The following is a 15,153-nucleotide window of genomic DNA, read 5'->3' as shown; positions in this document are numbered from 1 at the left end:
CGAGCCAAATTCAAGGACACCAAAAAGCCTAAGCTTGGGGATTCCCTGGGAAGGCATCCCCTCTTTCGTCTTCAATCCATCGGTAACATTACTTGGAGCTATATTTTTATTCACCACATGATATGTGTTTTGCTTTTAGCGTCTTGTATCATAGGAGTCTTTTCTTTTTGTTGTGTCACAATCATCCTTGCTGCACACCTTTTTGAGAGAGAGAGACATGCACTCATCGTGATTTTGCTAGAATGCTCATAGTGCTTCACTTATATCTTTTGAGCTAGATACTTTTGCTCTATGTGCTTCACTTATATCTTTTAGAGCACGGCGGTGCGTGACTTGGTAGTTGGCTTATGCTATGAAAGTAGTCCCAAATTTGATAGGTACCCAAAGATGATACAAAAACCTCCATCTTCATGTGCATTGAGTAGAAAGAGAAGTCTTGATTCCTCTCAATTAGTTTTGAGACGTGGATTCGGTAATACTAAGAGTTATGTTAGTAGGGTGTTGTGAATATAGAAATACTTGTGTTGAAGTTGGTGATTCCCGTAGCATGCATGTTGGGATATTATCTGTTGTTTTACCCGCCCTAGTTGGGCCGGGTCACCAAGCGGGCGACTCATCCTTTGGCGATTCAAGCTTTGGCATGTGAGCCCAGGAGCTAGACGGCGGTTCAAGATCCTCGTGGAGAATCAATCATTGGGAAGACCTCTAAGTCTTGGAAAGCACGGCGACTTAGAGATAGAAAGAATCATGACTTGCATGATGGTAAGGACTCTTGTAAACCCTAAGGGCTTGACCTGTATATAAAGGCGAGTCCCGGGGAAGAAGAGGGGAGGTTAGAAATCATCGACTGCTAGGTCAGGCGAGTTACGCCCTCCTTGTAATCGAAACACCATCAATACAACACAAAGCAGGACGTAGGCTTTTACCTCCTTCCAAGGGGCCGAACCTGGGTAAATCTCTGTCTCGCTCCCGTTCAATCCCTTTGAGTCGCCACCAAGGTGCGATGGCTCCAACACTAAGTCCTTTCACGAGGACATCTGCCGTGACAAAACCACGACAATTGGCGCCCACCATGGGGCCTGCGCACGATGGAGTTGAGTTCTCAAAGGGAGCCCTACCAGGGTCAGGGAGCTACGCGGCGGGGCTCATGACTCGGAGCTGCCGCGGGAAGTACTACATCGATAACTCGCTGTGGGGGCCCGAGGCCGATTCAATCGAATCCGGCTAGAGAGTCCCCTTCGGCAAGATCAACATCTTTGTCGGCATGGTTGGATCACCTGTGCCTGAGCCGGACATCTTCGCCAACATCGTCAAGCCGGCCAGGTATGTCCGCCCTGTCGCGACGTCAAACCTAACCCACCCGGTTTTGTAGGTTTCACACAGGGATCTGAGGAACCAGAACGATCGGCGACTCGGGAGACTACGTTGGTCAACACTCATGACGAATCATCCATGGGCGACTCATATTCAATTCAGTCCCTACATGGGGGCTGCCTCGTAGGCCTGTCATTGGCAATGGACCCCGAGGTTCTCGACCGGACAAGCCGTCAGATTTTCGTTTACATGGTGGGGGCAAAACCCCGTGGGCAACAACGGGACTGGCGAAACATCCAGAAGCCCAGCTGCGATCTTGGTGGACTTGGCGGAGGAGATAACAAGGCTCATGGCGACCCGTGTAACAGCAGAAAACCAGGACACGATAAATGCTGAGTTGGCAAAGCTAAGAGATGGGGTGGCAAAGGCTCAGCGGGACGCTGAAGCGGAAGCCGCCAGGATCGAGACCCGGCAAGCTCAAATCACCGCTGAGACAGCCCGCTTGAACACCGAAAACTGGCGGCTTGAGAGGCATGAGCGTGCATCCAACGATGTTCATCAGAGGAGGCACCAGGGGCGTTTACCCCCTGATCTCAACCCTACCCGCCTATTCGACACTCCACGCACCCCCGGGGCAGGAGACGCTCCAGGAGGAGGGCCTGGTCAGCCGCCAAACCCGCCTCTTCAGCCAGCGGTTGATCGCATTCCCCGCTTCCAAACACCTCGGGGTCACTTTTCCAACCCGGTGGACAACGTGCTCGCTGCGACTCGCCATTTAGAATCCCTTCCGATTCATGGCAACACCCCGGCCGAAATAGAAGCAAGAAACGCCATTGAGATGTTGAAGACGGCGGTGGTTCAAAACGCCCAGTTCTCGCACAGCCTCGGTCGGCTGCACTCCACCCCCAAGCAAGCCACACCAGGAGCCGGCCAGAGGACCAGCCCACCATAACCAGCGGACCGCGACCCTTTCCCCAGGTTAACCCGCCTGACCATCGAGACCCGCCGTGTCAGGATCACCCGGACATCCAAATCGGCCTAGCACCACTTGTTGGAGGCAGCAGACAGGTAGGGGTGCCATGCTTGGCCCCCTCCCTTCGCAATGAGCGGATGCCGAAGGATTTTAAAGGACCAAGGAAGGTGTCTAACTACACCCCGGACCTTGAGCCGGCCTCATGGGTTGAGAGTTACGAAATCGCCATGGACATGCTCAATATAAATGAAGCGATCTGCGCCATGTACTTCACAATGATGCTCGAGGGGACGGCGCGTACTTGGTTGAAAAACCTGCCTCCCAACTCCATCCAAACTTGGGCTGAATTGAAAGAGTGTTTCATCAAAAACTTCCGGGGAACTTGAAAGCGCCCAATGACAATAGTCGATTTACAGCACTGCGTTCAGCGCTTGATGAGTCGGCTCACCACTGGACGCCGCGGGTCGCAGAAATCATTCACTCGTCGGACGGCATCACGGCGGCTCAGGCTGTGTTGATCCTGGAGCAAAACTGCCACTATGAACCCTTAGTGCAGAAGTTGGGGCGACTCAAGCGAAAGGTCCAGGATATGGGGGAACTGATGGACACCCTCACTAGGTACGCCGAGGGGGACGATACCAAAGATCCAGGAGAGGATGGCGGCAAATCCAACTCACCGAGGAAAGGCGAGTCATCCAAAAATCATACCCGGCTTCAGGGACGCGCCCACCATAATCATGGGGGGAACGGCAAGAGAAGGCAGCAGGAAGGATCCACGGATTTGGTCGCCAACACCAATGCCAACAACGGCAACCAGCACCAGAAGAAGAGGGGTTACAGTGGCAAGAAGCCACACAATTATAACGAGATACTCAAAGGCCCCTGCCCGCACCACACCACGGCGGACGGACCAGCGACTCACTCCAGGGAGGACTGTTACGTGATGCGGGAATTTCGGGCGGAGGCGATTAAAAAGGGCCAAAACGGTGACGAGGACAAACGGCAGGAACAGTTCGGTACACCTAATCAACGCCAGAACCTGTTCGGCGGCTTCCCCGAACCGGGGGCTCAGGGAGGCTCGCAGCCAAGCAGCGGCTAGTATCCAGTGCATAACCAACAGCGGTATAACCCGCCCGGAGTTTTTCAGCAGCCACCCTCACAGGAGGCTCCACAAGGGCAAGATGATCATGGCGGGTTCCACAACAATTCCAAACAATTAAGCAACGGGCAATACCATGTCTTCACCACTAATGCCTTCAAGCGTGATAAAAAGGTGAATCACCGAGCGTACAGTGTATCTGAGCCGGCACTCCCTAGGTACCTCCACTGGTCCGAGCAGATCATATCATGGAGTAGGGAGGATCACCCGCCCAGAGTTGACAACCCCGGCGACTTAGCGTTGGTCGTGGCTCCTCAAGTCGGGGGATATACCTTATCAAAGGTGCTGATGGATGGTGGTAGCAGCATCAACATACTATACTTCAACACTTTTCGAAGGATGAACCTGCTGGAGAAAGACTTAATGCCGTCAACCACGGTATTCCATGGAATTGTCCCAGGTAAGTCGGCATACCCCATAGGCCGGGTTAAACTCACAGTGGCGTTTGGAACAACATCCAATTACAGGAGTGAGTCGCTTATATTTGAGGTGGTCAAGCTAAAGAGCCCTTATCATGCATTGTTTGGGCGACCGCCTTACGCTCGTTTCATGGCTCGCCCCTGCTATGTTTACATTAAACTCAAGATGCCTGGTCCTAAGGGACCCATCACGGTTGATGGTGACAGGAGGATAGCAAGAGAGTGTGAGGAGCGAGATGCGGCTTACGCAGAAGTCGCTTGCGCTGCAGAAGAGCTCAAATATCACCAGGTCAATGTTGATCCAGCAGATATGTCACCTCTAAAGAAGCCAACAACAGACGCTGAACTGCCCATCAAGTTCAAACCAACGGATGACACTACGATGGTGGATTTCTTCCCTGGCGAATCATCCAAGCAGTTTACTATCGGGGCGGGTCTGGATCCTAAATAGGAAAGCGCGCTCATCAAATTCATCCATGAGAATCGGGACATCTTCGCGTGGAAACCTTCTGACATGCCTGGTGTACCGAGATAATTCGCTGAGCACCATCTTAATGTTGACCCAAAAGCAAAGCCGATTCAGCAATATCTTCACAAGTTCAATGAGGAACGACGCAAGGCAATCAGGGAAGAAGTCGCCCGTCATTTGACCGCCAGATTCATCGTAGAAGTCTTCCACCCCAAGTGGTTGGCTAACCCGGTCCTGGTGCTCAAGAAGAACGGCACCTTCCGCATGTGCATTGTTTACACGGATCTTAACAGAGCATGTCCAAAGGACCCTTTCACCCTTCCCCGCATCGATCAAATCATTGATTCAGTGGCGGGCTGTGAGCGTTTGTGTTTCCTGGACGCTTATTCTGGATATCACCAAATCAAGATGGATGTGGAAGATCAGGAGAAGACAACTTTTATAACCCCCTTCGGGGCTTTTTGTTATGTGTCCATGTCGTTTGGGCTCAAAAGCGCTGGGGCGACTTACCAGCGTTGCATCCAAAATTGCCTCCGTGGCCAAATCGAACGCAACGTCCATGCTTACGTTGATGACATTGTGGTTAAAACTCATAGAAAGGAGACGCCCTCGGAAGATTTAAGGGAAACTTTTGACAACCTGCGGGTATATCAGATGAAGCTTAATCCCACCAAATGTGTCTTTGGCGTTCCCGTAGGAAAGTTATTGGGTTTCCTGGTGTCCGAGCGCGGCATTGAGGCCAACCCGGACAAAATTGAGGCAATCACTTCGCTTGGGAAACCAGCGAATATCAATCAAGTTCAACGGATGGCGGGTCGTATCGCGGCTTGAAGTCGCTTCATAAGCCGCCTGGGAGAAAAGCTATTCCCCTCTATCAGTTGCTTAAGAAATCTAACCGTTTTGTTTGGACAAACGAGGCCAATGAAGCTTTTGAAGCCTTGAAGCAACAGTTGGTCAACCCGCCAGTTTTGGCCGCCCCGACTGAAAAATAACCTATGCTTCTGTACATTGCGGAAAACTCCAAGGCGGTGAGCGTGGCGGTGGCTGTCGAGCGGAAGGAAGAAGGGAAGGAATATCCGGTACAACGCCCGGTGTACTTCATTAGTGAGGTGCTAACCCTCTCCAAGCAACGATACCCGCACTGGAGAAGCTGATCTATGGGGTCTTTCTGGCGAGTCGGAAGCTCAAACACTACTTCCAAGAGCATCCCATCACGGTGGTTAGCTCTGCTCCTCTCGGGGACATCATCCAAAACCGAGAAGCGACAGGGCGAATCGCCAAATGGGCGATCGAGCTTGGGCTGCACCACGTGCGATACACCCCTCGCACGGCTATCAAGTCTCGGGCCTTGGTTGACTTCGTCAACGATTGGACCAAATTGCAGATTACGAAAGACAGGCCCGACCTCACGTACTGGACTATTTACTTTGACGGGTCTAGGCAATTGGAAGGCTCGGGGGCTAGCGTGGTGTTGATTTCGCCCCAGGGAGACAAATTCTGTTATGTTCTCCGACTCATGTTTCCATGCACCAACAATGCTGCAGAGTATGAAGCCTTGCTTCATGGTTTGTGACTCGCCAAGGAGATGAACCTCACGCGCGTCAGATGTTTCGGCGATTCTGATCTGGTGGCTCAGCAAGTTTCAGGTACTTGGGATTCTCGGGACCCCCTGATGGCGGCTTACAGAAGGGTTGTGTCTGATGTGGCGGGTCATTTCCATGGCTATCAATTTGATCATATCGACCGGCGCCTTAACGAAGCAGCTGACGCTCTTTCACGTCTCGGCTCGCAACTTAAGCCGGTTCCTCCCAATGTCTTTCTGGATATTTTGCATAACCCTTCCGTAAGGTCGCCCTCAGAAGAGGAGTTGGCAATACGAGACCCTGAGTCCCAGTTTGTGGCGGCTCTCCGTGTTACGCCGCATTGGGTTCTTCCTTATTTGGCATATCTTGCATGAGGCGAGTTACCTTCGGATGAGGTGTTGGCTCGCCAGATTGTCCGTCGGAGCAAATCCATGGTCATCATCAATGGCGAATTGTATAAGCGAAGCACTTCTGGGGTATTCCAGCGATGCGTTTCTTCTGGAGAAGGGTGCGTGGTTCTGAACGACATCCATGCCGGAGATTGTGGGCATCATGTCGGGTCACGCTCCCTGGTCTCAAAGGCGTTCCGTCACGGATTGTTTTGGTTGACGGCTCATGCAGATGCAGAAGAGATAGTTCGTCGATATGATGGTTGCCAGCGTTACGGACGACAGGCTCATGTGTCGGCTCAAGAACTGAGGATGATACCTATTACTTGGCCTTTCGCGGTCTGGGGGGCTAGACATGGTTGGCCCCTTTAAGATGTCGTCCAACAAAAAAAACTCATCTGCTGGTGGTGGTTGATAAATTTACCAAGTGGGTCGAAGCAGAACCAGTGGGTGCTTGTGATGCGGAGACAGCGGTCAAATTCTTGAAAAAACGGATCTTCTGGTTCGGCTATCCACACAACATTATTACTGATAATGGTACTAATCTATCACAAGGAGCGATGCAGGAGTTTTGCCACCGTGAGCACATCCGGCTTGATGTCTCTGAAGTTGCTCATCCACAATCTAATAGGCAGGCGGAACGGGCAAATCAAGAAGTATTGCGAGGAATCAAGACCCGACTTATGGTTCCCCTGGAACGCACCCCAGGGTGTTGGGTTGAGGAATTGCCTTCAGTACTGTGGAGCATCCGGACCACCCCAAACCGTTCTACGGGTTTTACTCCTTTTTCCTGGTATATGGAGCAGAAGTTGTTCTTCCCACTGACATTAGGCATGACTCGCCCAGAGGTGTTGCTTATGTGGAACAGGATAACGAGTTGGCGCGTCAAGATTCTTTGGACACTTTGGAGGAAGCACGCGACTTGGCTTCTGCCCGATCGGCTATTTATCAGCAGGATTTGCGGCGTTACCACAGCCGCCGGGTTAAGAGCCAAACTTTTCAGGAGGCGATTTAGTGCTTCGATTGATCCAAGATCGCACTAGCATGCATAAGTTATCAAATTACCGCAGTACAAATGGTTATACTGGACTGTGTGTTGGCCGAATCGCCATATGGACCCATGAACTCTTGGCGAGTTACTCCGCTTTATGGACGCTGAACTCGCCTTGGTTAAAACATGTATAGTACCGGCTAGCACCCCACATGGAAAATAGAGAAACCATTGGTTCACTGAACCTGCTTCATTGAAGCTTGACTCGTGCCTGATCACCGGTCTAAATACTTGAGCTTTTTTATACAAAAAGTCTCCCTCGGGTAGCACTTGAGTTTATATAACTCGTCCTATCCTGTCGCGACTTGAACGAGCCGACGAAATTCCTACTTTCACCTTCCTGGCACTCCTACAAGGTTTTTCAACTTTTTCCGACTCACCCTAACATCCTGAGTCGGTTATTATTTATTATCATCCATTACTCACTAAGGTGGTTTGATGTATGTTTTAAGCCTAACAGGTTGATGATCAAAATCACTATTGCCATGGCGGGTCAAGCATCATAAGACGCCCTGAGGGCGACACAAGGGTTTTAAACAAAATCATGGAACAAGGTTGTTTTCTACGAATGACCTATTACATGGCTCTGATGACCAAATCCATGAAGAACTACACCGCTGATGTTCTGGGTCAGCTTGCTTTGAGCTCTGACCGACTTCAACTTGCAAGCCGCCCAATACCCAATTACACTTGGATAAGGCGGCGAATTCATCTTCATCGTTCAAAAATGATGAGAGATTCGCCTCCAAATCAAAAGGGTTCTTGGGTCGACGCGGAGTCAAGCTGGTTGTCACAAAGGTTGGCGGATTTATTTTCTTATTCTTGTCATCATAAGCAGCTTGATACTTTGATAAATCCAAGCTTGCTGCAAGCTGAGTCGCCGCCAAGCGGGATTCTTCGACAATGCGCTGATAATCCTCTTGAGTAAATTCTGACCCGTCGTCCTTGAGCTGGGAAAGCATGCTGCTACTTCTTCGGGTTTTAACTCTAGAGCGTATGCTAAGCACCGACTCAACGTAGTCAGTAGCCCTTTTTGGGCAGCTGACTGGGTTAGCTCACCTATCTGAGGTGGAAGGGTAGATAAGCAGCCAAGCATCTTTTTGATTGATGTTATGGGTTCCTTGGCACCCATCACTGCCTTCACGGTCAGCACGCTTCTGGTATACAGTTGCCCTATTAATGTGTAAATCGCCTTCAGCATCAGGACACAATCATTCTGAAGGTTGGCGGCTCTCGGACCTATATAAGCGATAATGATGGTCAGTAACTTCTTCATACTAAGTTATTTTTTACAAAGTGCAAGATCAGGGTTTTGCTTCTTACCAAAGATAGCATGTGCCATGTTGGAGATATGTTGCTTTAAACTGGCCAGCTCTTGTTGCACGGCTTCCAATTTTGCTTCAGCTTTTTCCGCTCGCTTTACCGCGCCGTATTGATCAGCTTCAGCCTTATTGTGGGCGGCCTTCAGCTTTTCCATCTCAGATAAGATCACTTGATATTTTTCTTTTGATTTTGCCCGCGCATCTTGTTGGTCGGCTAAACTTTTCTTTAAGTCGCCAAATGCTGACTCAGCTTGGGCAAGAGATTCGTGTCAAAATATATTATCAAGGGGCAAGTTTCAGAATTATTGCAAGCAACATCTCTGACACTTGGGGGCTAATGTATAATTTTTAGACAAAATTATACAAGATGAAGACCCGGCTCATCTTTCAACAGATGATCCGGCCCTTGGGGGTTACAGGTCGAAAGATTTTTTTCTAATATCAAGACCCGGCTCATCTTTCAAAAGCTGACCTGGCCCTTGGGGGTTACAGGTTGCAAGATTTTTTCTAATATCAAGACCCGGCTCATCTTTCAACAGATGACCCGGCCCTTGGGGGTTACAGGTCGAAAGATTTTTCCTAATATCAAGACCCGGCTCATCTTTCAACAGATGACCCGGCCCTTGGGGGTTACATGTCGAAAGATTTTCTAATATCAAGACCCGGCTCATATTTCAATAGATGACCCAGCCCTTGGGGGTTACAGGTCGAAAGATTTTTCTAATATCAAGACCCGGCTCATCTTTTAACAGATGACCCAGCCCTTGGGGGTTAATGAGGATGGTATGCATTAAGGCGTACCTCATGTCTATTCTTCATCATAAGGAGTAGACTCTTCTCCATTTCATAACTCGCCTCCAAGCGACTTGCAAAGCCGGAGCAGAGCTCTTCAAATTCAAGATTTTCATATTGAGATAGCTTGGCCTTGGAAATTTCATGTTCAATAGAAGGCTGGGTTGATGTTGATACGTGCTTCGACAAGACTGCTGAAGCCGGCTTAGAGAAGCTAGTACCAGTGATGATTACAGCATCTAGATCCTCTGCCATTTTCAACGGACTCGGTGGATTGGGCGTTTCCGTGCCTTCCTTGGGAGAATTCGGGAGATACGCTTGGTCATCAGATTTATCCTTTGCCGGGTTATCCTAAGTCAGCGCCGGTTTTTCAATAGGCTCCGGAGCTATAGTGGAAGTTGACCCGCTAGTTTTCCTTTTCTTCGCTTGTGCCCTAAAAGAGAAGGGGGTGTGCTTAAAAACAGACATCATCATCATCAAGACAATGTAAGTATTATAAGAATTTACCCTGGAACGCGGATCATCGGCGGAAGAGCTGACATCAATGAGTCGCCTGACGAAGGGGGAGAATTCTGCAAAAGTAATACCTCAAGATATGAGCAAATTATAAATATGATCCAAAAGGAAACAAAAGGGGACGCTGTTAAAGGATACCTCATTCTGCCTCTTCTTGGTAGGAGTTTTCGCTGGTAACCCGGACACCAAGTATCCAGAATGACTCCAAGTTTTCCGATAGGAAGCATGTTGCGCTTTCTTCAAAAGGAAATTAGGATCCAAACAAGCATTTGGGTGAGACATGGGAACCTTCCCACAAATCCTCCTGGCCGGCTTAGGCGGAGGAGAAGATGAGTCGGAGGAAACAGAAATTACCTCTACGGAATCTTCTTGGCTTTTGTTTCCCTCATTTTACACAAGAGATACAGAGGTGTGAACACAAAGCTATAGCAATGGATGGAAAGACAAAGAAGATAGAATTTTACCTCTGGAAATACATCGCCGACTTGGGATTCGTCCACATCAGACGGTTCGGTAATGGCGGCTTTGCCTTTGCTCTTGGATTTCTTTTTTGGGGGCGGCCTGGCTTGCTTGAGGGCCACCTTTTTCGGCCTCTTGGACCAGAATTTGTCACCTTTCTGAAGTGGCATTTTTTATTATGAGAATCAGAATTCAAGTAAGTCGGAAAGAATAAAGTAAAGGCGGGTTAAGTTATTTACCTTAGGAGCCGGGTTGATCTTGCAGAATGGCTTAAGACCTATTTGGCCACACTTGGCCAAGGGCTCGCCGGTTAGCTTCTTGATGATGGACACAATATCATTTTCTGTCAGTGTTGTATGGAAGTAGCACTGGGGATGGTCCAAGGTGCCATCAAATTCACACATTAAGCCGTCTCGGAGACTCAAGGGGAGGATGCGCCATTCAACCCAGCAACAGATCAGATCAATCCCGGTAAGACCGTTGTTTGTCAGTGATCGTAACTCGGATACCACCGGGATAAGATCTGACTCCTCTTCTTCAGTAAGCTTGTTTGCAAGTTTGAAATTTGTAGGAAGGCGTTCCTCCCTATAGCCAAGGAGCTTGTTTTCACCCTCAGGAGAAGTTTCTTGGCAATAAAACCAAGACTCGCCCCAGCCTTTGGGATGGCTTGGCGTGGCAAGTGATGGGAATGGGTTGTCCCTACAGCGTTGAACGTTGACACATCCAAGTTCCAAGCTAGGGCCATTGGAAAATTCGGTCTGGCGATTCAAATGGAAAAAATACCAGAACAAAGGAACTATAGGTTCCATCCGCAAGTAAGCTTCGCAGAACACTTGGAACTGACATAAGTTACTAATCGAGTTAGGTCCTAAGTCTTGGAGGAGGACGTTCATAAAAGTCATGGCATCTCTGAGAAATTTTGACCCTGGCGGCTTAAAACCACGTTCGAGGTGCTCAGCGAAGACGATTATTTCCCCTTCCTTCGGGTTGGGAATTTCTTCTCCAAACCCGGATCGCCATGCGATAACCTCTTTTGGGTCGAGATTTCCCGTCTTCACGCACTCATTGAGAAAAGCTTCAGTAACTTTGGTTGGGAGCCAATCGGCTTTGAAAACGGTACCCATGGCTACAAAGGAAAAAATTACGGATAAGTTAACTCGTCGAGTGCTTACTGAGGGGTTAAAAAGGTCAACTAACTCGCCGAACATTTGTCACGTGACTACGGGAGTCTGTTGACTCGCCAACAAGGAGCCGGGTCAGAATACAAGGGCGATTTAGGAATTTCCTATTGCTCAAAAGGAGACAACTCAGAGCTTCAAAGATGTTCGCTAAAATGGTGAAGGGCGGATTTATAAACAGGTTTTATACAGCAGACGGTAACACATAGATCTATGAAGCAGGCAAAAATGAATGAAAAAGGCCTCGATAAAGAAGAACAGCCTATGGCTAGGGTAAGAATAGCAAAGCTGATTTGGCAGGAGCCTTTTTGGATCTTCAAACAGGAGCTAATCAACTAAGGATATGGTCGATGCTACCATACCTATCATTATCGTTGTGATCTAATCAACGTCTATGGAGGCATTCGAGGTGTTCTAAGAAACCGGCAAGCGATGAACCTTGAGGAGCTAAGATCTACCTCTAATGGCGAAGGATTGACCTGATGGTGGCGACCGGAGGCGACCGAGGAAGATCCGCGGCGAATGTTGCGCGCTTAGTCGGCATGGGGATGTGTCAGACGCGGCGGCCGGAGACGGAGGTCCTCGGGCGGCGATGAGTTCCTCGGTGCAGTCGCGAGGAAGAAGGGGTCGACGAAATGGGTAGGTGGGGATGTTCCTTGCCCCCTTCCCCAGCCTATTTATTGGGTCGGGCGCTGGAATCAAGGTGCCTCGCGCGGGAACTGATGACAGGATAAAGATTCGCTATAATAGGCGCCCAAAAATTTTGGGATATTTTTGCCGAAGGATCCGTTGGGGATTGCGTCATCATTTCTTCCGAGATTAAAGGGATAAGATGATGTCAACAAGAAGAGGTTCGGCGACTTGGATATCTCCATGATAGGGTGGTGGATAAAGCGTATGATGCATAAAGAGAGCAGAGTGAGTCGCCCCTGGCTAGGTGAGAGTTGGCATGAACAGGTTCAGGTCAATCTGGGGCCTAATGTTGGGGATATTATCTGTTGTGTGACCCGCCCTAGTTGGGTCGGGTCACCAAGCGGGCGACTCATCCTTTGGCGATTCAAGCTTTGGCCAGTGAGCCCAGGAGCTAGACGGCGGTTCAACATTTTCGTGGAGAATAAATCATTGGGAAGACCTCTAAGTCTTGGAAAGCACGGCGACTTAGAGATAGAAAGAATCATGACTTGCATGATGGTAAGGACTCTTGTAAACCCTAAGGGCTTGACCTGTATATAAAGGCGAGTCCCGAGGAAGAAGAGGGGAGGTTAGAAATCATCGAGTGCTAGGTCAGGCGAGTTACGCCCTCCTTGTAATCGAAACACCATCAATACAACACAAAGCAGGACGTAGCCTTTTACCTCCTTACGAGGGGCCAAACCTGGGTAAATCTCTGTCTCGCTCCCGTTCAACCCCTTTGAGTCGCCACCAAGGTGCGATGGCTCCAACACTAAGTCCTTTCACGAGGACATCTCCCATGACAAAACCACGACAATGCACGTATGGTGAACCGCTATGTTAGGAAGTCGGAGCATAATTGATCTATTGATTGTCATCCTTTGTGTTGCGGTCGGGATCGCGCGATGGTTAACACCTACCAACCCTTCCCCTAGGAGTATGCCTTTAGCACTTTGTTTCGATTACTAATAAAAACTTTCGCAACAAGTATGTGAGTTCTTCATGACTAATGTGAGTCCATGGTATAGATGCACTTTCACCTTCCACCTTTGCTAGCCTCTCTAGTGCCGCGCAACTTTCGCCGGTACACAAACCCACCGTATGCCTTCCTCCAAACAGCCACCATACCTACCTACTATGGCATTTTCATAGCCATTCCGAGATATATTGCCATGCAACTCCCACCGTTCCGTCTCATGCCTTGTGCCGTCACTCTCATATTGCCATTGCATGATCGTAAGATAGCTAGCGAGATGTTTCAACGTCATACGCCATGCTAGATCGTTGCACATCCCGGTACACTGCCGGAGGCATTTCCTATAGAGTCATCATCATTCTAAGCTTTGAGCTATGAGTAAATAAAAGTGTGATGATCATCATTATGAGAGCATTGTCCCATGTGAGGAAATAAAAAAAGAGGCCAAAGAGCCCAAATAAATAAAAAAAGAGAAAAGTGAAAAAGAGGCCCAAGTGCCCAAATAAAAAAAAGAGAAAAAGAGAGAAGGGACAATGCTACTATCTTTTTCCACACTTGTGCTTCATAATAGCACCATGTTCTTCATGATTGAGAGCTTCTTGCTTTTTCACTACCATATGCTAGTGGGAATCTTCATTATATAACTTGGCTTGTATATTCCAATGATGGGCTTCCTCAAAATTGCCCTAGGTTTTCGTCAGCAAGCAAGTTGGATGCACACCAACTAGTTCTACTTTTGAGCTTTCACATACTTATAGCAATAGTTTATCCTTTGTATGGAAATCCCTACTCATTCACACTGATATCTATTAATGGGCATCTCCATAGCCTTTTGATACGCCGAGTCAATGTGACCATCTCCTCCTTTTTGTCTCACAACCACCACCACACTCTATTCCACCTATAGTGCTATATCCATGGCTCGCGCTCATGTATTGCGTGATAGTTATAAAAAGTTTGAGAAAGTAAGAGTTCGAAAACAATTACTTGGCCAATACCGGGGTTGTGCATGATTTACATTAGTTGTGTGAGGATGATGGAGCATAGCCAGACTATATGATTTTGTAGGGATAACTTTCCTTGGCCTTGTTATTTTGAAAGTTCATGATTACTCTGCTAGTTTGCTTTAAGTATTATTGTTTTCATGTCAATAGCAAACTACTGTTTTGAATCATACGGATCTGAACATTCATGTCGCGTGAAAGAAGTTGCAAAGGACAACTATGTTAGCTAGCATTACACATCAAAAATTCATTCTTTATCACTTCCCTACTCGAGGACGAGCAGGAGTTAAGCTTGGGGATGCTTGATACGTCTCCAACGTATCTATATTTTTTTATGGTTTCATGCTATTATCTTGTCAAACTTTGTATGTTTTGTACGCCTTTTATATATTTTTGGGACTAACTTATTAACTCAGTGCCAAGTGCCGGTTCCTGTTTTTTCCATGTTTTTGACCCCTTTCAGAGGAGGATTTTGAACGGAGCCCAAACGGAATGAAACTGCCAAAACAATTTTTTCCGGAACAGAAAAAGATCGGAGAGCCGGAGAATCAGGGCAGGGGGGCACCAGGGACCCCACAAGCCCTCACGGCACAGCCAGGGGGGGCCTGCGGCCACCAGGCTTGTGGGCTCCCTGAGGCCCCTTTGCCCTAGGTTTTGCGCCTATATATTCCCTAAAAATCCCAAAAAAATCAGGAGATCATCGAAAGTACTTTTCCGCCACCGCAAGCTTCTGTCTCCGGATGATCCCATCTGGGGCATGTTCTACTGCCCTGCCGGAGGGGGGATTCGGACACGGAGGGCTTCTTCATCAACACCATGACCTCTCCGATGATGCGTGATTAGTTCACCATAGACCTACGGGTCCATAGCTAGTAAC

The sequence above is a fragment of the Hordeum vulgare genome, chromosome 5H, assembly GCF_904849725.1.
Source record: "Hordeum vulgare subsp. vulgare chromosome 5H, MorexV3_pseudomolecules_assembly, whole genome shotgun sequence".
NCBI lineage: Eukaryota > Viridiplantae > Streptophyta > Magnoliopsida > Poales > Poaceae > Hordeum > Hordeum vulgare.
The sequence above is the reverse complement of the archived record's forward strand: the minus strand, read 5'-3'. Positions refer to the sequence as shown.